This window comes from Pinus tabuliformis, chromosome 1_1, assembly GCF_031772625.1.
Source record: "Pinus tabuliformis cultivar Carrire ecotype Pingquan chromosome 1_1, CPIR1, whole genome shotgun sequence".
NCBI lineage: Eukaryota > Viridiplantae > Streptophyta > Pinopsida > Pinales > Pinaceae > Pinus > Pinus tabuliformis.
In genome coordinates, this window is record NC_142297.1 from 716727032 (window position 1) to 716753827 (window position 26796).

General features: G+C 37.1%; 1 pseudogene; it reads left to right on the forward strand.

Moving 5' to 3' along the window:
- Nucleotides 1-18703: 18703 nt before the first annotated feature.
- Nucleotides 18704-19209, forward strand: LOC149215894 (uncharacterized; annotated as a pseudogene).
- Nucleotides 19210-26796: the final 7587 nt, after the last annotated feature.

Consider the following 26796-nt stretch of genomic DNA (forward strand, 5'->3'; position numbering starts at 1 on the left):
GATGCCCTTTTGCCTTTTGCCAGCTATTTCCATGGTGGTTCTTTCACTAAGGGTTCTCTAGCCAAGTGTTGTTGGTTTCATGCGAATGTGCAATGGCCATGCGGCAGGAGCAATTGTCGTTTCTATCAATTACAGGTTGCTACCAAACATAGCCTCCCGCTGCCTGCCAATGATTACCCACTGTTAAATTATTTTGAGAAAATATTCCCGTGGAATCAGAATGGCAATCTTTAGGTAGATACTAGAATGGAGGATCCAGATTATATGATGGATAAGTTAATGGAATGGGTTCACGAAGTTGTAGCTTATGTTTGTTGCAAATATAACCTAGAAATAGCGAGCAATAAATGGAGCGAAAGCCCAAACTTGGTAACAGGCAACTTTGTTGAAGAAATAAATAACCGCAATCCTTGCATATTTCAGAAGAGCGAAGAGGAAGGAGATTGAAGAAACTAGAAGACAGCGAGTGAACTAGACAAGAATTTTGTCCAGTTGATACAGATCCATTTTACACAAGGAACATGTGATCTCGATGGTGGAGGTGAGACAAAGGTAGTGGTTTGGTTTCTATTTCGTTTACGGATTTGTGCATAAGTTCAATAAAACTTCACAGTGAAGCTCAGACATTTGGGCATTTACTCAATAAAACCTGTGCAATAAACTTGAAGCATTTTGCCTGCATGTCTTGGAACATCATGTGACATGCCTGTACTCTATTTCATAGATTTATGGATTGTGTACTTGCCCAATGGTTTGTCGTTGAGCGTTAATGTAATATGTCCCTCGATGATTTTGGCAATTTGTTGGAATATCATATTTGGTCGTGTGTGCCTTATTTTGTAAAATCATAAGGTAAAATCCAGTAACAATCCAATTATTTTGTAAGTAACTATTTTGACATGTAATATTACAATATGCATAATATCAAGGTTATTCATATGTGACATTTTAGTGCCCAAATCAAACACGAAATGGAAGGATGTATGGCTTTCCTTACTACGAGTAGAGGGAATTTCACAACTTTCCAATGGAAAAGTTAATGGGGTTAGTAAGAGGTTATAGTGAAAGTTTAATGTTTCGTTAGTATTACTAAGAGGTTATATATTTAATTTCAAACAAATTTAAAATAATATTATATAAATTTTTTAATTTTAATGGTAAAAAAATAATATTTTTAGCTGTTTGGAATTTTGTTTTTAAATTCAATTGTGATTTTAAAATAAAATTATTATTGTAATAAAATAATAAATATTGTGTATGTAATCATTATGTAAAAAGTATGGAGTGAGTTTTCTATTGGTAAGAATATGTGTTTTTCTATAAAAAGCTAGTTGTTCAAATTCTCCATAAATTTTACTAATAAAATTCTTGTGTGGAGGGGATCTCTTTTCCTAAAAGCAAGCGAATCTCATTCATGAATTTCGTAGTAGAAAAAATTAATATTTGATTATGATGATTAACATCCATTGAGGTCAAACTAGTGCATTAAGGAAATGATTTAAATTATTAGATTTTCTTTTGCAAATCAATTTGGTTTATCAAATTAAGTGTTCAATTAGAATTTCTTAGAAAATTATTTTTATGTTACGAAAATATTAAGGGTAGTGTCTCAAAATCCCCATAATTTTGTTGACTTAAAAGGTTAGGAGGATTGGTCATGTGACCAATCTTTTGAAAATGAGATATAACCTCTATATACTTGGGATATTTGAAGAGAATTTGTTTATTTATCTTCAATTTTTTTTTTAAGAATTTTTTTTTCATTTAAAATCTTTTTAGTGTCACAAAAACTACAAGTTCTTTGAAAATATTTTCGAGAAATAAGCAATACCCTATTTCACTTTAAAACTCTCATAAAAATTGTTTTTATTTTGACAATAAAAATCATAAAATATAATTATTTCTATAAATTTTAAAAATATAACTATTTATAATTTAATTAAAAAAATTTATTCATATACATTTACTTTAATCTTAGATTTATTAAAAATCTAAAAATATCCCAAAACACATTCAATTTGAAAAAAAATTATTCATATACATTTACTTTAATCTTAGATTTATTAAAAATAAAAAAATATCCCAAAACACATTCAATTTGAAATCATTAATAAACATATTTATTTCTCTTATGGTTTATGAAATTAATGTTACAGTGTATTTGTATAAACAAAAAATTAACTCTTTATTTAATAAAAGATATTATTGTTTATCATTTAAGAGTTAATTTTCTAAAATATTGATGTGAAAAAGTTGTTTTATTATTCTTATTATGTGTTTTTTATAATTTCATATGAAATAGATGTGCAATTTCCTCCATGATCAACATGAAGTTGACACATGAAATTTAAAAGAATATTAATAAAACAACTCACTCCATTGAAACCAAGGTAATAGAAAGTAGGTTAGATTGGGTTCATGAGAAGGGGAGTGTAAGTCAAAGGGACATCCTTGGGATCCACCTTATTACCAAACACTATCTTGTTGTTGTTGTTTAGATAGTCAAAGGCAATACGTAAATTCATCACTAATGAGAGGACTAAGTTGGGAAGGCATAGAAAATCCTCCTTTGCAAAGCTTGTAACACCAACAAGCTTGGATGAAATCACTGAACATCCTACTACAAAGTGTCATATTTCTCATCTTCGTCCATCTTTAGATGCAAAATTCAAGTGAAACTTAGTAGATTCCCAATCGTGTTTCCAATGCCACAAGTAAGGCTAAAATTTGGAAAAATCCACAAGCACTTTTGGAAGCTTTCAACACAACACTGATTTTGGCACAAGTCTTTGCACTTCGCATCTGCACACTTTATGGATACATGAGAGGATGGCCTTCTTGGAAAAAAGACGACGTTGTACTCAGGGTATCACTTACATGTATAATTTTTGGTACATGGTACACATCATTGGTCGTGTCCATGACGAGTGATACATTGTGTGCAAGAATACCCACCAATGATTTGTGTAATACTTGATGAAGTGGTTGGAATATATTCAATTATTTTTATATTAATATTTTTTAATCATTGAGATTCACCCCTATTTTAATATGGTGATTTTTAACCTATAAATAGGAATCTTTATAATACCATGATTCAATACCCTAAATCCATCTTAACTCTAGATATAGTAAGAATCAACCGATTCTATCAATATGCAAACCTCTTTTTAAGTGCAAAACATGAAAAAAAGTTCACATCTCGAGATTGATTCCTCTTAACTCTTAGTAGATATGAAGAATTTATGCTCATAAAATGTTCTAATAATAATACTTTTTATTTTATATATAGAATGTTGGCATTCAAATATTTTATTTATGATTCACAATTTTCACATTAAAATGTTAATACATGCTCCCTCATATTCAGAAGTAGAAACCATCTCTCTCTCTCTCTCTCTCTCTCTCTCTCTCTCTCTCTATATATATATATATATATATATATATATATATGAAAATAAATATAAATGTTACATGTTAAACTCCATATTAAACATTAAACAACTACAAATATCCCTCATACCTTAAATGAGGAAGAAACTTCTAACTTCATCTTCCTCTATGTGATGGACACCAAAATAAACTTCTAACTACTGCAAGTGGTGATTTAATTTCAAAGGCATCAATCTCACCTTGATATGTCTTGATGTCCTTCACTTCCATCTTGAACAGGGAATGTGAATGGTTCATGGAACTTGAACTAGGTTGTTATCTTTAAGGTTCTTTCCTAGATTCCTTCTCTAGTTCTTCTTGATCCCATGATGTTCCCTCTATGTTGTAGCAACTACAACCATCCTCCAAAAAAACTATTTGGCTTTGTTTTGGAGCCTCCCTACTAATCATCCTTAGCAGCATGTCTTGCACTGCCTAGGTACTTATGCTTTTAGTTGAGTTTCTTTGGCTTATCAGCTTGTGTTTGCTAACGTGTTTTCCTTTCACCTACAAGCTGACTTCCTATGACTTGGTCTTCAACCGGTTCTTGTGTTGATTTGGAGAATTACACAGAACTAGAGGGAAACTAGCCTTACTCTCTGGAATTACGCAATGCGCATGGTAGCCAACTACTCTCCAAAATTGAGTAGAGCATGCAGGTTGCCTTCCCCAAGAAAATTGCTTAGAGAAAACCATCATCAGGCTTGCTCTCAGAATTTGCGCAGTTCTGGCTGGCAGCCTTGGCATCAGTCTAGAAATTGTGCAGAGCATGAGGGGAAGCCATAGCCACTCAACCCAAAAATTGCGCAAAAGCCATCCCAAGGCTTGATGTCTATTGCATGTGCCCACAAGTTGACTGGTTCCCTCTAGGACTGTGCATTGATCTTTCCTGGTATGCATGGGCATATTTTTCCCAAGAAAGAAAAAATCAAAATGCATCTACATTGCCTGTTATAATCATGTCATCCACATACAAAGAAATCAAAATTATTTTCCCTTGTTCATCATACATGGTATATAGATTTGGATCATTCTTATTCCTATGAAAACCATGCTGTAAGAAAAATGAATCAATATTCTCGTACCAAGACTTGGGTGCCTGTTTTAAACCATAAAGGGCCTTTTTCAATCTACAAACTAAATGATCCTGCCCTTGTTTAACAAACCCTTCAGGATGCATCAACTAAACCTCTTCCTTTAAATCACCATTTGGAAATGCATACTTGACATCTAATTGGTGTAGCTTCCATTGATGTTTTGTAGCTACAACAATTAACATTCTAATAGTATTCAGTTTGGCTACCAGAGCAAAGGTTTCTTCATAGTCAGTTCCCTCTTTCTGTGAATAACCCTATGCTACTAGTCTAGCTTTAAACTTTTTTATGCTCCCATTTGCATTAAATTTAGGTTTGTAAAGCCACTTGCAACCTATGGGTATTTTTCCTTCAAGAAATTCAACTAGTTCCCAAGTATTATTTATGATAATAGTTTCAAATTCTTCATTCATTGCAGCCCTCCACTCATGAGATTAACTAGCTTCTTTATAATTTGCAGGCTCTATAACATTTAAAATGTTTAACATTAAAGCATAGTCTCTCAATCTGGCTGGTAGTTGAGTCTGACTACCTGGTCTTCTCGGTAAGAGACTCACCTCAAATCTTTCTACTTCAGATCTTAACAAGCTCGACTTACTGATTGCATCACCTGCCTGCTGCTGAATGTCCTCACTGCTTTCTTCCATCAACAATGGAATGTTCCACTCTTCAAGGCTATGCTCCTTATTTCCTTCCTCAGCATGCTCATGAAATAGCACATCTCGACTTGCAAAAACTTTACGAGTCAATGGATTAAACAATTTATAAGCTTTAAACTCAGTGAAGTATCCTACTAAGATGAATTTTGTGGCCTTAGGATCTAACTTCTTCTTATCATCCTTTGGAATATGGGCAAAGGATTTGGACCCAAAAACCCTTAAATGATTCGCTATGGGCTTATATCCATAAAGTGCTTCAAAAGCAGTTTTAAAATTGAGACATTTAGTTGGACTCCTAGTTTTCATGTATACTGCAGTGTTGATGACTTCAGCCCAAAAACCATTAGATAGACCCTTACCTTGAAGCATACTTCGTGCGCACTCCACAAGGGTTCTGTTTATTCGTTTAACAACTCCATTCTATTGTAGAGTGTAAGGTACTGTGTACTGTTGAATAATCCCATGATTCCTGCAAAATTTCATGAACTTTCCCAACTTGTATTCTCCCCCTTGATCAAAGTGAAGAATATTGATGAATTTCCCTGTCCTTTTTTCCATCTTATTCTTGAATTCATTAAAGCATTGAAATGTCTGACTCTTATTTCTAATCAAATATACCCAAGAGAATCTAGTGCAATCATGAGTAAAGAGTAGAAAATAATATGCACCACCTAGCGACCTAGTCTGCATAGGTCCGCATATATCTGTATGCAGAAGCTCCAAAATATATTTTTTCTTCCTATCAGAATTCAAAGGAAACTCTCGCCTATACATTTTCCCTAATGCACATCCATCACAATCTAAATGAACATTCTGAAAAGTGGGTAATCCATCAACCATACCTTTTCTTTATAGCAGCATGAGATCTTGTAGGTTGATATGACCAAATCTTTGATGCCAGAGATTCTCGGCTGTCAGTCGGCATATTTGGTAAGTCTATTAACTACCACCATGATGACACTCTTTCCTTCAGACTTAGGTAAAATTTTTATAAAATCCATTGAGACCTCCTCCCAACGCTGACTTGGAATGGCTAAAGGTTGTAATAGACCCGGGGTCATAATTATCTCAACTTTATTTTGTTGGAAAACCAAACATTCTACCACAAACTTCTGAATATCAAATTTAAGGTTATCTAAAAAAAAATCCTTCTTGTCTCTGTGGTAAGTTTTTAAAAATCGTGAGTGCCCTCCTAAGGGGGAGGTGTGCAATTCCAAAAAACTATTTTGCTTGAGTTGGGAATTCTTACAAATATATAAGCGATCTTTGTACCATAATGAATAAGTTTTATCGCTAAATGTATCAGATTTACTGGGATCTTGCTGCAATTTTTGAATGAGTGTCCACACCTATTCGTCATACTTCCATGCATCCCTTGCTTTAGTTATCCAACTAGGTTGGATAATAGAAATGGAACAAAACAATGCTTCCACATCCTCATCCTTTCTTGAGAGTGCATCTGCAACAACATTTTGATTCCCTTTCTTGTAGATGATTTCAAAATCATAACCCAACATCTTTGTGACCCAATTTTCTAAGATAATCTTTGTTAATTACAAGATTATAACCTTAATATTAATTACAACAATCCAAAATATCTAAATATTCTAAGTTCATGCATGTGGAGAATATTTTTAATTACATAAAGTTTTTTCTAAAAATAAAATATTTGCTAGAATATATGCTATCATATAGGCAAAGAAAAGTATATTTTAGAATATCTTCCTTGAAAATAGAAACAGGTCCCTAACTAATAGAACCAAATATTTGTTGGCAAACAGGTCCCTTTGCAAACAAGTTGAATCCTAACTAAAACTATTTTTTTGTTGTCATTCTTTTCCATCAAGCTTCCTGTTGAAAATCACTCATACCACCGTTGTCAACTTTTGTGTTTTTTTGGATTGAAGCTTTCCTTGATATATTGACCATCAACATTTCCTATCTGCCTGTTTTTAGAATTCGCTGATAGTTGGAATGCCAACATTTTCACTTGTCAAAATTTCGTTGACAACAAAGATGTCAGCGCTCCCTACTTCTTTAAAAATTACTGACAGACTGAATATTATCTCCTCCCTGTTCTGATGCAAATAAAAACGCTATTAAGCATGTTGTTAGCGATAAAGCCTAAAACGATGTTTCTTAAGTTCATAACCAAAAATTTCAAAATGACCCCAAGCCTCCTAGCCAAGGGTGTTGGCTGCTTCAAGAAGCACATCCACCTTCTCCAACCTCTGTTCCTTACTTTGTCTTGTCTATGTAGGACCTTTTCTTGTAGTCTTTTGGTCCCTTCTCTTCTTAGAGCCTGCAATCTTCTTTCTATTGATGATAAGGTCCTTCAATGGCATATTATCTACATCAATCACCTCCTTGGTTAAATCTAGGTTGCTTCTCAGTTTAATTTTATACCTTAATTTGTTTGTTGGCCTTGAATGGGGTATTTTGTCGCCTTTAAAAGTTTCAAACTGTGTTTCCTCATCTTGGGTCTCAAATTCAACGTCCTTGCCTTGAATAATTTCTGGAGTTGTTGTGTTTACAGGGGACGCTTCAACAGGCGGACTCACGACCTAGGGAGGACTAATATCAGAAGGTAAGTTTACATGAGATGCAGGGTCTGGCTTACTGAGCATGAGACTCTTTCTTTGGTAGACTTTGGCGTTTTTGGGCTAGAGAATGTAGAAGAGACCTTTGGTAACTGTAGAAGAGTGGGCCTGATTTGGTAACTGTGCAAATACCCAATGAAAGTTGAGGCCAAGAATAGCAAGAACATTAAAAGCACTGCAAAAAATAAACGCATAAAAGCAAATCTCTAACCTGTTCAATGCAATCCGGTAATGGCAGCCAGAAAGTTCAATTTATGACTTGGAAAAATGGAGAATATTGTAAATGGAGCCATTGGAAAATAGATTATAGAGTGCAGAGTTAACGATATATTTATCGTCCTTCAAAGATAGATATCCTATAGAATATTTTTATCAGACACCCTCATAAAACCAAATTCTGAAGTACAGAAGTGTAACAGTACTAGCATGCATGGTGGTAGAGCGTTACCAGTTTCCAACGGCTGCAGGGGATCACCAATCTCTGTTCGCCGCTGCTCTTCTGCGATGGTTGCAGGGTCTGAATCCGATAGCGTATTGCCTCCAGTCCGGTTGGTGTATGGAGTTTATGGATCCCGGCAGAGTTTACGAACATTAATGCGTGGGTTGGTAAACTACGGAGGCGGGTAAACTATGGATCCCGGCAGAGTGTATGAACATTAATGCGTAGGTTGGTGAACCTCATTAAGTCCTCAAACCGGAGGCGGGCAGGGACACCGGCGCCAGACGTGGGCAGGAACATGCATTGCCGGAGCTGAGTGATGAGATGTGGATGCATGGATGCATCCCCATGATCGGCTCTCCGGGTGACGTCAATCTAGTGTCAGAATAATGAGAATAATGTGTGCATATACGGAAACTGTGCATATACGGAAGATGTGCGCATATACGAAAACTGGGCATATACGGAAGATGTGTGCATATACGGAAACTGGGCATATACGGAAGATGTACGCATATACGGAAACTGGGCATATACAGAAGATGTGCGCATATACGGAAACTGGGCATATACGGAAGATATGCGCATATACGGAAACTGGGCATATACGGAAGATGTGCGCATATACGGAAACTGGGCATATACGGAAGATGTGCGCATATACAGAAACTGGGCATATACGGAAGATGTGCGCATATACGGAAACTATGCATATACGGAAGATGTGCGCATATACGGAAACTGGGCATATACGGAAACTGGGCATATACGGAAGATGTGCGCATATACGGAAACTGGGCATATACAGAAGATGTGCGCATATACGGAAACTGGGCATATACGGAAGATGTGCGCATATACGGAAACTGACATATACGGAAGATGTGCGCATATACGGAAACTGGGCATATACGGAAGATGTGCGCATATACGGAAACTGAGCATATACGGAAGATGTGCGCATATACGGAAACTGGGCATATACGGAAGATGTGCGCATATACGGAAACGGGGCATATACGGAAGATGTGCGCATATATGGAAACTGGGCATATACGGAAGATGTGCGCATATACGGAAACTGGGCATATACGGAAGATGTGTGCATATACGGAAGATGTGTGCATATACGGAAACTGGGCATATACGGAAGATGTGTGCATATACGGAAACTGGGCATATACGAAAGATGTGCGCATATACGGAAATTGGGCATATACGGAAGATGTGCGCATATACGGAAACTGGGCATATACGAAAGATGTGCGCATATACGGAAACTGGGCATATACGAAAGACGTGCGCATATACAGAAACTGGGCATATATGGAAGATGTGCGCATATACGGAAACTAGGCATATACGGAAGATGTGCGCATATACGGAAATTGTGCATATACGGAAGATGTGCGCATATACGGAAACTGGGCATATACGGAAGATGTGCGCATATACGGAAACTGGGCATATACGGAAGATGTGTGCATATACGGAAACTGTGCATATACGGAAGATGTGCGCATATACAGAAACTGGGCATATACGGAAGATGTGCGCATATACGGAAACTGGGCATATACGGAAGATGTGTGCATATACGGAAACTAGGCATATACGGAAGATGTGCGCATATACGGAAACTGGGCATATAAGGAAGATGTGCGCATATACGGAAGATGTGCGCATATACGGAAACTGGGCATATACGGAAGATGTGCGCATATACGGAAACTGGGCATATACGGAAGATGTGTGCATATATGGAAGATGTGTGCATATACGGAAAACGGAAACTGGGCATATACGAAAGATGTGCGCATATACGGAAACTCGGCATATACGGAAGATGTGCGCATGTACGGAAACTGGGAAACTGGGCATATACGGAAGATGTGCGCATATACGGAAACTGGGCATATACGGAAGATGTGTGCATATACAGAAACTGGGCATATACAGAAGATGTGCGCATATACGGAAACTGGGCATATACGGAAGATGTGCGCATATACGGAAGATGTGTGCATATACGGAAACTGGGCATATACGGAAGATGTGTGCATATACGGAAGATGTGTGCATATATGGAAACTGGGCATATACGGAAGATGTGGGCATATACGGAAGATGTGTGCATATACGGAAGATGTGGGCATATATGGAAACTGGGCATATACGGAAGATGTGGGCATATACGGAAGATGTGTGCATATACGGAAACTGGGCATATACGGAAACTGGGCATATACGGAAGATGTGCGCATATACGGAAACTGGGCATATACGGAAGATGTGCGCATATACAGAAACTGGGCATATACGGAAGATGTGTGCATATACGGAAACTGGGCATATACGGAAGATGTGCACATATACGGAAACTGGGCATATACGGAAGATGTGTGCATATACGGAAACTGGGCATATACGGAAGATGTGTGCATATACGGAAGATGTGTGCATATACGGAAACTGGGCATATACGGAAGATGTGCGCATATACAGAAACTGGGCATATACGGAAGATGTGCGCATATACGGAAACTGAGCATATACGGAAGATGTGCGCATATACGGAAACTGGGCATATACGGAAGATATGCGCACATCTTCTGTATATGCCCAGTTTCTGTATATGCGCACATCTTCCGTATATGCCCAGTTTCTGTATATGCGCACATCTTCCGTATATGCACAGTTTCCGTATATGCGCACATCTTCCGTATATGCCCAGTTTCAGTATATGCGCACATCTTTCGTATATGCCCAGTTTCCGTATATGCGCAATTTTTGTATATGCACACATCTTCCGTATATGCCCAGTTTCCGTATATGCGCACATCTTCCGTATATGTCCAGTTTCCGTATATGCGCATAGTTTCCATATATGCGCAATTTCTGTATATGGAATTTGTACACATCTTCAGAAGATGTGCGCATATACGGAAACTGGGCATATACGGAAGATGTGCGCATATACGGAAACTGGGCATATACGGAAGATGTGCGCATATACGGAAACTGGGCATATACGGAAGATGTACGCATATACGGAAACATAGGTTTTTGAAGGTGTCCATGCCCAACCTAAGCCAAGGAATAGCTGATGGGAACAAATTACATCAAGCATGAAAGCGAACATGAAGAGCTTTGTTGGCTGACCCTTGGGCAGATGTCGGGCTTTTGTTACTTACCCCTTCAGCTAGAGAGCCAACATGTCGGACCAATTCAAAGGTCTTCCTTCATTTGCCAGTTGATCCAACACAATCACCCAATTTTGCAAGAATATTTTTGTACTCTTGGTCATACAAGCGACATGCGAAGATGAACAAGAACTAATAAGCCTTCAACAATGTCTTTGTCTTGTATACTTGGTTAGGTGTCATCTTAAACTTAGACAACTCTCTCACCCAGCTCTTCAAGATGTCTCTTGAGTTCATGATGTTGCTAGGATGGGTGAAGAGTGCATCCATTGTATTCACTGGCTATGGTAAGCAATACATCTCCTGAAATTTATTAGCCCTGAAGGTAGCAAGTTATGTTCCACTGACACTGTTCAATACCATTGTCTCTGAATCAATATGCGAGACAATCCAGTTGATCATGTCCGCACATGGAAATGCGGGATACCTGCATGCAACCCGGTATAAGCTAGACTTGTGTATGTTGAAATAGACTCTGAGGTCCTTTATATTCTCCTCAAAGGTGACTAAAATATTTCATTTATGTCCTACCATGTAATATTGATCTCCTTGTCTATGAACAACTTAATGTCTTCATAGATAGGCAAGCTCAGAGGCACTTTATCGACTACATCTCCAGTTGCGCTCTCAATGGCGTCCTTTGACCCTGCTCTCTTGGGAGCCATTGTACCTATACTGATGAGAGACTGATGAACACTTGTGATCCATAGAGACATAGAAACACTTATGGAAAGCAAACTATCAGTTGAAAACCAAAAGCAACTTGAGGACTAACAAGCAACACACCTAGGTGACTGACTGGAAAATTTGCGCAATTTTCTCTAAAGTGGTTGGGAGACTAACTGCCAGAACTACGTAGAGCACAACCTAGGCTGTTGGTGAGTTGACTGATTGCTAAAAATTCACAAAGCATAGCCCAACTTGGCCTGCTAACAACTAGAACTGCGCAATGCACAATTTTAGTCAGCATGACTGCAACATGAGAAAATTTCACTGCGCAATCCCGGGGGCCAGCTTAGGCACTATCTCTCATAATTGCGTAGAGCACATCTTGGGAGGCTAGTTTGAGGTAGGCTCTGCACAATTTCTGAGATCAAGGCAAGGCCTTCCATCCCAGAAATGCGTAGTGCAAGCTGGGCAAGGAAAGGTCTCGGCCAAGGTAGCTCATACCTGCCGACGGGCGACTGAAAAGAGCGAGTACTAAATGCATGTGCGAAGGTGGGTGTAAACATAAGTGAATGAACATGCATGCAATAAGTAAGTGCAAGATTCAATAAGAGGGAAAACAACAAAGTGTGTGGAGCGAGTCGCCACAATGACGACCGTCAGTGCAAAAACAATGCCATGCATGCGACAACAGGGAAATGCAATGAAAAACTCGAAACGATGCTTCTACAAGCTAACATGCATTAAAACAACAACAAGCATTCAATAAAACCAAGCAAACAACATTCACACAAACCGAAACAAAAAAAGCAACAGAAAATAAGAAAAATACATGAAAAGTGGACTTATCGAGAAAACCTACAATGAGTGTGTGGAAGGTTCCTAGATGCATTAGGAATGCCAGAGCTCCAAGATCAAAGTGAAGAATATGCTCTAAAGCATCGAATACATATTTTTAACAAGATCGAGGCTTATGACATGCATGCCACAATTCTAGGAAAAAGCGACACTTGGCGGGAGGTTTCTAAAATGACTTTTGCATGTAACCCCCAGTTGCTAAAAATAGATCCCTAAAATCAAGGGATGCTTTTTACTTTTTGATTTTTTCTTTCTTGGGAAAAATATGCCCATGCATACCAGGAAAGATTGCACAGTCCTAGAGGGAACCAGTCAACTTGTGGGCACATGCAATAGACATCAAGCCTTGGGATGGCTTTTGCGCAATTTTTGGGTTGAGTGGCTATGGCTTCCCCTCATGCTCTGCACAATTTCTAGACTGATGCCAAGGCTGCCAGCCAGAACTGCGCAAATTCTGAGAGCAAGCCTGATGATGGTTTTCTCTAAGCAATTTTCTTGGGGAAGGCAACCTGCATGCTCTACTCAATTTTGGAGAGTAGTTGGCTACCATGCGCATTGCGTAATTCCAGAGAGTAAGGCTAGTTTCCCTCTAGTTCTGTGTAATTCTCCAAATCAACACAAGAACCGGTTGAAGACCAAGTCATAGGAAGTCAGCTTGTAGGTGAAAGGAAAACACGTTAGAAAACACAAGCTGATAAGCCAAAGAAACTCAACTAAAAGCATAAGTACCTAGGCAGTGCAAGACATGCTGCTAAGGATGATTAGTAGGGAGGCTCCAAAACAAAGCCAAATAGTTTTTTTGGAGGATGGTTGTAGTTGCTACAACATAGAGGGAACATCATAGGATCAAGAAGAACTAGAGAAGGAGTCTAGGAAAGAACCTTAAAGATAACAACCTAGTTCAAGTTCCATGAACCATTCACATTCCCTGTTCAAGATGGAAGTGAAGGACATCAAGACATATCAAGGTGAGATTGATGCCTTTGAAATTAAATCACCACTTGCAGTAGTTAGAAGTTTATTTTGGTGTCCATCACATAGAGGAAGATGAAGTTAGAAGTTTCTTCCTCATTTAAGGTATGAGGGATATTTGTAGTTGTTTAATGTTTAATATGGAGTTTAACATGTAACATTTATATTTATTTTCATATATATATATATATATATATATATATATATATATATAGAGAGAGAGAGAGAGAGAGAGAGAGATGGTTTCTACTTCTGAATATGAGGGAGCATGTATTAACATTTTAATGTGAAAATTGTGAATCATAAATAAAATATTTGAATGCCAACATTCTATATATAAAATAAAAAGTGTTATTATTAGAACATTTTATGAGCATAAATTCTTCATATCTACTAAGAGTTAAGAGGAATCAATCTCCAGATGTGAACTTTTTTTCATGTTTTGCACTTAAAAAGAGGTTTGCATATTGATAGAATCGGTTGATTCTTACTATATCTAGAGTTAAGATGGATTTATGGTATTGAATCATGGTATTATAAAGATTCCTATTTATAGGTTAAAAATCACCATATTAAAATAGGGGTGAATCTCAATGATTAAAAAATATTAATATAAAAATAATTGAATATATTCCAACCACTTCATCAAGTATTACACAAATCATTGGTGGGTATTCTTGCACACAATGTATCACTCGTCATGGACACGACCAATGATGTGTACCATGTACCAAAAATTATACATGTAAGTGATACCCTGAGTACAACGTCGTCTTTTTTCCAAGAAGGCCATCCTCTTATGTATCCATAAAGTGTGCAGATGCGAAGTGCAAAGACTTGTGCCAAAATCAGTGTTGTGTTGAAAGCTTCCAAAAGTGCTTGTGGATTTTTCCAAATTTTAGCCTTACTTGTGGCATTTGAAACACGATTGGGAATCTACTAAGTTTCACTTGAATTTTGCATCTAAAGATGGACGAAGATGAGAAATATGACACTTTGTAGTAGGATGTTCAGTGATTTCATCCAAGCTTGTTGGTGTTACAAGCTTTGCAAAGGAGGATTTTCTATGCCTTCCCAACTTAGTCCTCTCATTAGTGATGAATTTACGTATTGCCTTTGACTATCTAAACAACAACAACAAGATAGTGTTTGGTAATAAGGCGGATCCCAAGGATGTCCCTTTGACTTACACTCCCCTTCTCATGAACCCAATCTAACCTACTTTCTATTACCTTGGTTTCAATGGAGTGAGTTGTTTTATTAATATTCTTTTAAATTTCATGTGTCAACTTCATGTTGATCATGGAGGAAATTGCACATCTATTTCATATGAAATTATAAAAAACACATAATAAGAATAATAAAACAACTTTTTCACATCAATATTTTAGAAAATTAACTCTTAAATGATAAACAATAATATCTTTTATTAAATAAAGAGTTAATTTTTTGTTTATACAAATACACTGTAACATTAATTTCATAAACCATAAGAGAAATAAATATGTTTATTAATGATTTCAAATTGAATGTGTTTTGGGATATTTTTTTATTTTTAATAAATCTAAGATTAAAGTAAATGTATATGAATAATTTTTTCAAATTGAATGTGTTTTGGGATATTTTTAGATTTTTAATAAATCTAAGATTTAAGTAAATGTATACGAATAAATTTTTTTAATTAAATTATAAATAGTTATATTTTTAAAATTTATAGAAATAATTATATTTTATGATTTTTATTGTCAAAATAAAAACAATTTTTATGAGAGTTTTAAAGTGAAATAGGGTATTGCTTATTTCTCAAAAATATTTTCAAAGAACTTGTAGTTTTTATGACACTAAAAAGATTTTAAATGAAAAAAAAATTCTTAAAAAAAAAATTGAAGATAAATAAACAAATTCTCTTCAAATCTCCCAAGTATATAGAGGTTATATCTCATTTTCAAAAGATTGGTCACATGACCAATCCTCCTAACCTTTTAAGTCAACAAAATTATGGGGATTTTGAGACACTACCCTTAATATTTTCGTAACATAAAAATAATTTTCTAAGAAATTCTAATTGAACACTTAATTTGATAAACCAAATTGATTTGCAAAAGAAAATCTAATAATTTAAATCATTTCCTTAATGCACTAGTTTGACCTCAATGGATGTTAATCATCATAATTAAATATTAAATTTTTCTACTACTAAATTCATGAATGAGATTCGCTTGCTTTTAGGAAAAGAGATCCCCTCCACACAAGAATTTTATTAGTAAAATTTATGGAGAGTTTGAACAACTAGCTTTTTATAGAAAAGCACATATTCTTACCAATAGAAAACTCACTCCATACTTTTTACATAATGATTACATACACAATATTTATTATTTTATTACAATAATAATTTTATTTTAAAATCACAATTGAATTTAAAAACAAAATTCCAAACAGCTAAAAATATTATTTTTTTACCATTAAAATTAAAAAATTTATATAATATTACTTTAAATTTGTTTGAAATTAAATATATAACCTCTTAGTAATACTAACGAAACATTAAACTTTCACTATAACTTCTTACTGACCCCATTAACTTTTCCATTGGAAAGTTGTGAAATTCCCTCTACTCGTGGTAAGGAAAGCCATACATCCTTCCATTTCGTGTTTGATTTGGGCACTAAAATGTCACATATGAATAACCTTGATATTATGCATATTGTAATATTACATGTCAAAATAGTTACTTACAAAATAATTGGATTCTTACTGGATTTTACCTTATGATTTTACAAAATAAGGCACACACGACCAAATATGATATTCCAACAAATTGCCAAAATCATCGAGGCAAGTACACAATCCATAAATCTATGAAATAGAGTACAGGCATGCCACATGATGTTCCAAGACATGCAGGCAAAATGCTTCAAGTTTATTGCACAGGTTTTATTGAGTAAATGCCCAAATGTCTGAGCTTCACTGTGAAGTTTTATTGAACTTATGCACAAATCCGTAAACGAAATAGAAACCAAACCACTACCTTTGTCTCACCTCCACCATCGAGATCACATGTTCCTTGTGTAAAATGGATCTGTATCAACTGGACAAAATTCTTGTCTAGTTCACTCGCTGTCTTCTAGTTTCTTCAATCTCCTTCCTCTTCGCTCTTCTGAAATATGCAAGGATTGCGGTTATTTATTTCTTCAACAAAGTTGCCTGTTACCAAGTTTGGGCTTTCGCTCCATATATTGCTCGCTATTGCTAAGTTATATTTGCAACAAACATAAGCTACAACTTCGTGAACCCATTCCATTAACTTATCCATCATATAATCTGGATCCTCCATTCTAGTATCTACCTAAAGATTGCCATTCTGATTCCACGAGAATATTTTCTCAAAATAATTTAACAGTGGCTAATCATTGGCAGGCAGCGGGAGGCTATGTTTGGTAGCAACCTGTAATTGATAGAAACGACAATTGCGCCTGCCGCATGGCCATTGCACATTCGCATGAAACCAACAACACTTGGCTAGAGAACCCTTAGTGAAAGAACCACCATGGAAATAGCTGGCAAAAGGCAAAAGGACATCTGCATGCTCTCATTGCGATCCATTTGAATTCCAGGATGAAAGACCCTCCCAATTCCATGGATAGCTCCAGTCGCTTTGGTCGAGGCATTACCAGCGAAATTCAAATGGGCGCCGAGAAATAGCAAATTCAAACCACCCGCTGCAGATTTTAAATTTTCAGCGGTAAACTGCAGATTTTAAATTTTGAAATTTTGAGCGGTAAACTGCAGGTTGAAATTTTTTAAATTTACAGCTTACAAGCGCATTGGCCTCAAACCGGAGGCGGGCAGGGACACCGGCGCCGGACGCGGGCAGGAACGAGCATTGCCGCAGCTGAGTGATGAGATGTGCATCCATGCATGCGATGGGCTCTCCGGGTGGCGGCAATCTGGTGCATTAATGATACTATAGTCCATGAAATAGCACTTGGCCAAGTCTCACCATGGCTTGGTAAGTACACTCTGGGTATTCATGAATTTATGATAGTTATGATTAACTTGCTCATAATTTTTCTCTGACGTGGTGCACTCTCCAAATCACCAAAAAGCATGACTTGACCCTACCTTCTGCTAGTGAAATTTAGGTATAGAAAAAGCAGACATAATAAAAGTGTTGTAACATTTATATTAGTCTTATATTTATAGCGCCATTAAAATAAACGGTATAGAAAAAGCAGACATAATAAAAGTGTTGTAACATTTATATTAGTCTTATATTTATAGCGCCATTAAAATAAACAAAACAAAAAGCAAGAAGCTCAATCCCGTAAAAGAGAGAGAAAAGAACGATACTATTCCCGTGTAGTAAAATGATGTGATTGCCTGGAACCTCTTTCCTGGGTTGCAGTGTCCCAAATTTGAAACTTGACCTCTTTGCTATCGATCTCCATCAACTGGGTCTGGAATTGTGAGTGTATCGTTGCGTTGGAGTCAATTAAAATTAGAAAAAAAAAAGTGAAATAATAAATAGAATAAAATAAATAATGTGAATCTGGACCTCATGCAATGGCCTACCTTGCATGAGGTCCACCTAGCGTCAACATTGCAGTAGTAATAAACTTAATAATAATGATCTTGTCGTTTCGGGGAGACCAGGGCAAGGGTTTGTTGGAGAGCACAGACGAGCAATTATATCTCGAACGATCACTCATTCGAGCTCGTGGATTCGTTGGATCTTGAGGACACCTTAAACACTAACCATAACAATCACCATACTTTTATGAATAGCAGGAACGATATCCATGGCAGCAGTAATGGATATAATAATAACCGTCTGGAGTTTATCGCTTTAGAAGACAAGGGAAAGGTTTTGCTGGAGAGCGTGGATGGGTTTTGCGATCTTGTGTTGAATTTTGTATGTTATGAGAGCCGATTGGGATTATTGGAGCCGCAAAATTGTAAGTGACGGAAGTCATCCAAAGAGCTCGACTTTGATCAACGGGGTGCTAATAGTCAGAGACCGACGAGTGCAGTGAGAATAACCCCATTAAAGCTCTGGTGGACGCTTTGGTGGGATTTTCAGAGGTTTATAGCGGAATCGAAGTCGATAAAATGGAGCTCTTCACTAAGATGAATCTAGAACTCGCCAAACAGACGTAAAATGGAGCTCTGCACTAAGATGAATCTAGAGCTTGCGAGATAGAGAACCACAATGGTGGTGTTTCTGGCTTCAGTTCCGTTTCATTTTCTTCAAGCTTTGCATCTTCATATTCAGAAGAAGAATAATTACAGTTAATTCCTTGTTGTCCATTACATTAAATGCCAGAGTGGTTGATTGACGGGTTTGTTGAATGGGCTCGAACTTGAGACAGGTTGATATGGTGGTGGAGTCATTATTATATCCACTAACAAGTGAACGCACAACCCAATTCTTTGGCCTTTTTTCTTCATCATGCCACTCGATACAATCATGGCACTACCGGTGGTTGAAATTTCCACTGCATTCGAAGAATGGGGCCGTTTCACTTCAATAGCGGCAATCAGAGCAACTGCCAGCGGTTGAAATTTCCACTGCATTTGGAGAATGGGGCCGTTTCACTTCAATAGCGACAACCGGAGCAACTGCCAGAAGGCCTATCAGCCTAATTACATGAATAATTAAAACAATGACTATCCCAACGAGAAATCAGATTTCTTTTTCAAGTAATAGGTCAATGGAGTTGTCTATAATGCTACCTTTTGGAGATTCCGGTGACGGAATCCGGCGGAAGAAATTGAGGTTAAATCTTGATTTGTTGCATTTAAAATGGTTTTTTAACTGCATATTTGGATTCAGCACCCTGAAAAACCCCTGGGACACTTTGATTGTGCAGAAACTAGCTATCAAACTTGCGATTCCAATAAATTCCTGCCGGATTTCGACCGGAAAAAACTGCCGGAAAGACTTTCAAAAAGTCAAAAAGTCACGTTATAGACAACTGCATAGGTCAATGACTATCCCAACGAGAAATCAGATTTCTTTTTCAAGTAATAGGTCATTAAATTTCTTTTTCGAGTAATCGGTCATAATTAAAAGTATGAGTAAATTGTGTTGATAGCGTTAAATTAATTTAACAAGGGTTATATAGTAGTTAATTCATGTCGTTTAGTTGTATTTTTGTGTGGAAAATATATGTGTTTCATTTGTTAATTGGGCATGTATTTAAAAAAATGTTATTTGTAAAAAAAATCTAATTTTAGAACATATAAATCATATATTACTTTGGCTTTCACAAGGGAGGCATATTGTCACGCCTCTAATTCTTCACAAATTGGTCTATGTGTGGCACCGACCAAATGCCTAAACATTTTATTTTTAATTCATTTCCCGGAATACGCCTAACACATTCATCTTTTGACATTTTCATCATATTAGTTTGCGGAATAAACATAAATCTTCACCAACAGAAAGAACACAAGAGACACTTCATAAAGATATAATATCAGTAAGAATATTATACTTTATGTTTTTTATACAATCCTCGAAAGTAATACTCGATCGAGTTCATAATTTACAACATGAACCGAACTATCGTGCACCTTGGTTGGTCTACCTTACTCGGCCACAGCACCGAGCAACCCCGCCCCGGCTACTCGAACTCGTTATCGCAATCCACTACCACAACCACATTGCACGTTCACCCAAACTCATTGCCCCACTGCAATGTTGTTCACCTGTCGTGTCGCCCCGGGTCGTAGCCGTGTTGGCTTGCCCAACCCGCGGCCTACACCCATTGTCATTCCAACTCTCCGCGCCCACTACAGTCCTCCGCTACCTGTATTGTAACTCGGCGAACAGACTTGTCGTCCTGTGGCCCGATGCTACCGGGTCTGCAGTTCTTCCGACTGCACCTCACTCAGATTCCCGTTTCTGTGATATGTTTTCTGCTGCTTGTCATCGTGGGCTCATCCCACCTCTTAGCTCACTCGTCGTACCCAATACTTGGACTTGCTTGCTTTGATTACCTGTGGATGATGCCTTTCTCCCACTTTGTCGTCCGCTAATATATACTCATGCCACAATGGTTATGTCGCCCTCCAAGCCGACCTCCCATCATAACACTTAGCCAAATTAACATGTCAGCCTAAGTGTGGGGGTGCCTAACCTTGTCACTCCCCTACGAGGCGAGTTGACACGTGCTCTCCAACACTTAGCCAAATTTTGACTCTCGTGTAGGCGTGCCCCTCAACTCGTTGGTTGACCCGGCTTGTCGTTTGGGTGCGCTCGTTGCAACTCGTCAGTTATGTGTGATTGCCCAACTCATTCACCCACGCGCCCTGACGACTTGTCATCAACTTGTCAGTTAAACGCACCCATCATGTGCACCCGACTCGCCCAAGTGCGATGATCACTCGAGGGCTTGACACATACACTCCTACCACATTAGTTGATATAACCCTTTGGTTTTTGTATATCGTTTTCACAAGACAGTTTTTTATTTTTGTTAACAAGAGGTGTAGAGTAGCTAAATCATAGTTTCTAGCTAAGATTAAAAACATACATACTTTACTCACAAAAAATGTAAGATATATTTATATTATAATTTATAGTTAATATTGAATCAATGACATGTACATTTAAATCAATGCATTGGTGCATGCATACTAAAATGAATGCATTGACTTCAATTGATATCACTGATGCAAGTAATGATGTATTGATATCATAAATGATGTAATAATTTGCATATCTATTTGCTTAAAGTATCATTACCTAAACACATTTTGAAAGTTGATAACAACATAAATGCATGAGACAGAGTTCAAAGTAATAGACAATAATTTGTTGAATTTGATAACCAATCAAATTGTTAATATATACATATATATTTAAAATAATAAATTTACATTTCTAATATTGAAATTTGGAAATTTTGCAATTTCTTTTTGGGTTCAAACCCAAAATAGTATTGGTTTGACTTAAAAAACCCAATGCATAATCTTACCAAATAGCAAGGACAATAGTTAAATAATTTAAAATCCCAATGGGAGTAATCCAATCATTTTGCCAAGTAATCGACCATCGTTAATGGTACGAATACGTTGGGTTGATCATCAAGAGTAGGCAACTCCTATTTCCAACCCTATAGCCTCATTAATGCGGGGCTACATGCACAGGAGATAGGAGTTTATAACACGCGAGGTGGGTACTACTAAACGCGAGGTGGCTATCTCCTGCACATGTAGCCCCGCATGAATGAGGCTATGGGGTTGGAAATAGCATTTTCCATCGAGAGTAGGGATACGTTGGGCTGACAAAGTTCAATGATTTTGATTATCAACGATTTCGCTTATGTGAATAATTACATTGACATCGCATCAAATTGAGTAATCAAAGCGTCTTTCCATGCAATCGATCATCATTAAGAGTACGAGCACGTTGGCTTGATAACATTAAGAATTTAATGTTGTGAATAATTAGAGGGAGGTTTGGAATTTCAAAATTTAGTTGTAAAAATTTGATCACAATTATTAGTTTTTTTGTTCGGTTATTTTAAGTGTTATGCACATACGGTAATTATATTGCAATTTCTAAACATCAACATTTAATGATTAACATAAAATAATTGTAATTAAGTTAAAAGACGTTCTACCTTTGATCTTAAAAAGTTCCAGTCGTGTAAGACCAAAATTTTCTTGGGAAAGAAAGTGTAAGTTATTTATTAAATTGGCTGGTAATTGGTAGCCAATATTTGAAACAAAATTCTGAATTTTTTTATATAAAGTATAAGTTACTTACTAAATTGGGTTAATTGATAGACCAACAAAATTGTTGAGATTTTTATTATAAAAGGAAATGAATATTTGAGGTTGATTTATTTTTATTTTTTGTAAGCTTGGTAGTTCTTTTTTCTATTAATATTTCATGAAAATGTCTTTAATAAAAATTGCAGGTGGCTCAACTTGTCCGCAGGAAACCAAGTTTGTTGGCCATCTGTTTGCATCGAACGATGTCCAAAATTTGAAAAGATTTTTCCTTACCATCCAAGCTACATTGACAACTTTATCTACTATATAATTCTTATTAAAACAGTAAATTCTAATCGTCATATAATCAAAATTTTGTTGATTGGCCTGCTTCAATCATCTAATGAGTCCACCGGGGCTGGGGCTTTCGCGCTTGAACCCGAGATTTCACTTCTCTTCATACCCTGGAGGCTCTATTCAATCCTGTTCATCGTGAGGTTGTTGTGATACAGTTGCAGTTGGACAGATTGGATCTCCCTTTGCAGATTCTTCATGCTTGACTCAACTGGTCTATCTTCCTCTGGTTCTTCTCTTTCCTTATAGGTTGTCATTGCGTGGGCCAGGACATTCTTCATAACCCAATATTGTTGAATTGTTTGGCGGAACAATGTTTGGCGTCCTCTGGTGTTCCCGGGGTCTTTAACCATTGTTTCCCAATCCTCTGCTTCAATCTCTTGATTTACTATGTTATTGTTTAGCTCTCTTTCCCATTCGGATATTACTGCTTTCACCTCCGACAGTGTTTCGACGACGTATGCATTGATTAGGTTTTGCATACTCTCCTTCCTAGTTTTCCTTCCTCTTTTTCTCGGTCCTCTGCTAGAAGTCGGTTCCAATCCTTTCGCCTTTTTTTGGCCTTTCCCGTCCCTATGTTTATTTTCTTTCCCGGTTGGTTACCTTCATTTTCCATCCTGACCTCCTTCTGTATTTCTTCCTCCTTTTCCGAGTGACACACCTTTTCTTGGGCTGGAGCATGGATAAAGTTTCGAGACTCCAAAATTCTCTGCACTCTGCTTGTTATTTTACTTAAAACAGAAACCAAGAAAATAATCTTGTAAGTCAACATAATTTTAAATAGAGTAACCTCAGGCTTCCCCTCTCCCAAGTGGGGCTTCTGGTGTGGCCTTCTTAAGTCGATCCCTGCTTAGAGAACTATAATAGCCCCCATTAACACCCAAGTTCCCCCATCCCTCCTCAAAGAAATGGAGATTTTTGACCTCGTCATTGTTCCGGTGGTTTCCTATTAAAATTTGAAAAACCCAGGTACCTAGCGCCCACGAGGTTTCTTTGCTTCTCCACCCGACTGCAATTGCAACCCAACCTTGTGTGTCGCCACCCCAACGACCAAGGGAATGCTTCTCAGGATGGATGAATGGAATTGCTACCCTACCCTGGGTCCCGACAAAGGAGTTGGATAGGGAATTTATCAGAAATATATCCCTACTGTGACTGCTACCCCAATTATCGCATTTGTTACTGCGCCCCTTGTTCAAGTCCAGACTCGGCACAGGATGGAGGTTTATCAGCCTTGTCGCCAAATCAGATGCAACTTCTACCCCTCCACACTTAACTAGGACATCTTCCTTCCGAGGCCACCTACTCCCCCAAAACAGCTTAATAGGCTTGTTCCTACCGCCACTATGGAAACCCCATAGGATGTCCTAGTAGGCCGCGATACACCGAGACCTATCTTTCCTGAGACCAAGACCAGAGATTCTAACCCGCCTTCCCCATATGAAAATCTAGACAAATTCTCTCCGGGTTACCAAGCGAGAACCCCAAGAGAAACAAAAGGTCTCGACAGAGGCCGCTTTCGGGGGTGTCATTTCCATTAACCAACATTCCTCTTCTAAAAACAAGTTTACCATATAGTCGTTCATGAGAGTCAAGAGAACATATTAGTTCTTGCAGACAAAAATAGTCGTAGCTCAACTGTAGAATTTATCATTGTAGAACACCTGATAATGCAATGTACTAAAGCAAAATACTTGATCTACTTCTACAGTCAAACTTGCAGAAGCTTAATCGATTTTGAGCAAGATCAAATAGAACACATATAACAGAGAATGAGAAATCAATCACACATGAACACAGAAGAATACTCTGGGGAAAGCCTCAGCTAAAAGCCCGCTATCTGTATTATCATACAAGTGGAAATATCTTCGGATTACACAAAGCTTTAGCTCACAAGTTATCCAGCTCCCAGTAAAATCCCTTAATGCTGCTCATAAATTGAATAGACACAACATATGCCTTCCCTCAGTCATCCAAGCCTCCTACTAAAGGGTTTTCTTCTAACCAGTAACTCCACTAAATACCAAGTCGAATTTTTCTCCAAGGCTTCGATTTCTTTAACCATGGCCTTTTTTCCAAAGTTTCCCATCCTCTAAATCCATTGTCTCCCTAATAGTTTTAGGATCATCATCAATAATAAACAAAGCAAAACTTGAATGAAAATTAGGTGGAGTATACCTTTCTGGCTGCCTTTTTTCCTAAACTGATCTCCTCAGTACCAAAGTTTGTGGTTCTTATTCTTCTAATTCTTTTTCTTCTATAGAGTTTGATTCATCATCCTTCAATTCAAATGAGCACTTTTTTGGTTCTCTCCCTTGGTAGGACTTCCTATTGAACAACATCTTTGACTTCTCTAAATACCACATCTCGACTATACACCACCTTCTTAGTTTTTGGGTTCTAAAGCTTATGACCTTAAAGACCATCTTTATATACAATGAAGATACATTTCTAAACTTTCTTATCTAGCCTATTCCTATTCTCCTTTGAAACATGTACATAAGCATTAGAGCCATATAACCTAAGCTGTTTAAGAGAAGTTGTATTATTAGTCCACACCTCATGTAGAGTCTTATCATCTTTTGCTAATGAGAGTAATCTAATTACTAGGTAACATGAAATATTTATTACCTTTATTCAGAATTCTTGTCCTAACTCAACACCGTTCAGCATGCTCCATGCTTTCTCCATCAAGGTCATGTTTTTCCTTTCTACAACTCCATTTTGATGAGGTGTGTATGAAGTAGCCTTCTACTTTGTTACACCACATTTATTACAAAATTCTTTGAATTTATTTTTGTAGAATTCTCCGCTATTATCTATCCTCAACACCTTAATTTTCTTCTCTATTTAATTTTCCACAAGAGCCTTAAATTTTTTGAATTTCTCAAAGACTTTATATTTCTTCCTAAGGAAATAAATCCATATATTCTTCAAGAATTCATCTATAAATGAGACAGAATACACATGTACGCAGTGACAAAACCAACACAAGTCTAAACACATCATTGTGCATCGATTGTAATATTCCCTCTAACCTCGTAGAACCAAAGAACAATCTTACCTAATTCTTCTTTCCATATAAAAAATGTTCACAAGAAATCAAAATCCAAAGAGAAATTAGACATACCTTCTACCATACCATTACCATGTGGTACCTAAAGACCTTTTTCTCCAATATGTCGCTATATTTAATGCCACAACATTGTCTTTTCTCAAAAGGCCAAAGGAGTTTTTCCCTCTTTAGTTCCACTTTTAGGAACAATGGAATTGTTGCACCCATCATTAAGAATTCTTCCCAACAACTTATATAGAGTTACATTCTGAACTCTCCTTAGCAATACCATTGCTCCTCAAACCATCTTGTAGGTATCATTTTCAAACATTGTTTTTACACTTACATCACTAATCTTGCTTACAAAAATAAAATCTATTAGAAATCCTAGGATATGTAGTACAACATGGTGTGTTTTAATCCTTCCACCCATGAGCTTCAACCAGACTTTTCCTTGTCCTATGATTCAGGATGATGACTCATCTCTAGTGAAAACATCATCGTCATCATATTTTCGTATTCACAAAACCACTCCTTGTGAGGAGTCATATGAAAGGGCCTAAGTTGACTAACCATGCCTCATGATCTACATGTGCAATTTGAAAAACCAAATACACTTTCTCTCCTTTATCTAAGGATGTTTTCTCTTCTACAAAATGAGCATCTTCAGGGCTTTTCCCTTTCTTAGCAATTTTGCAGCTACGATCTTTCTTATAATGCCCTTTATTTTAACATCT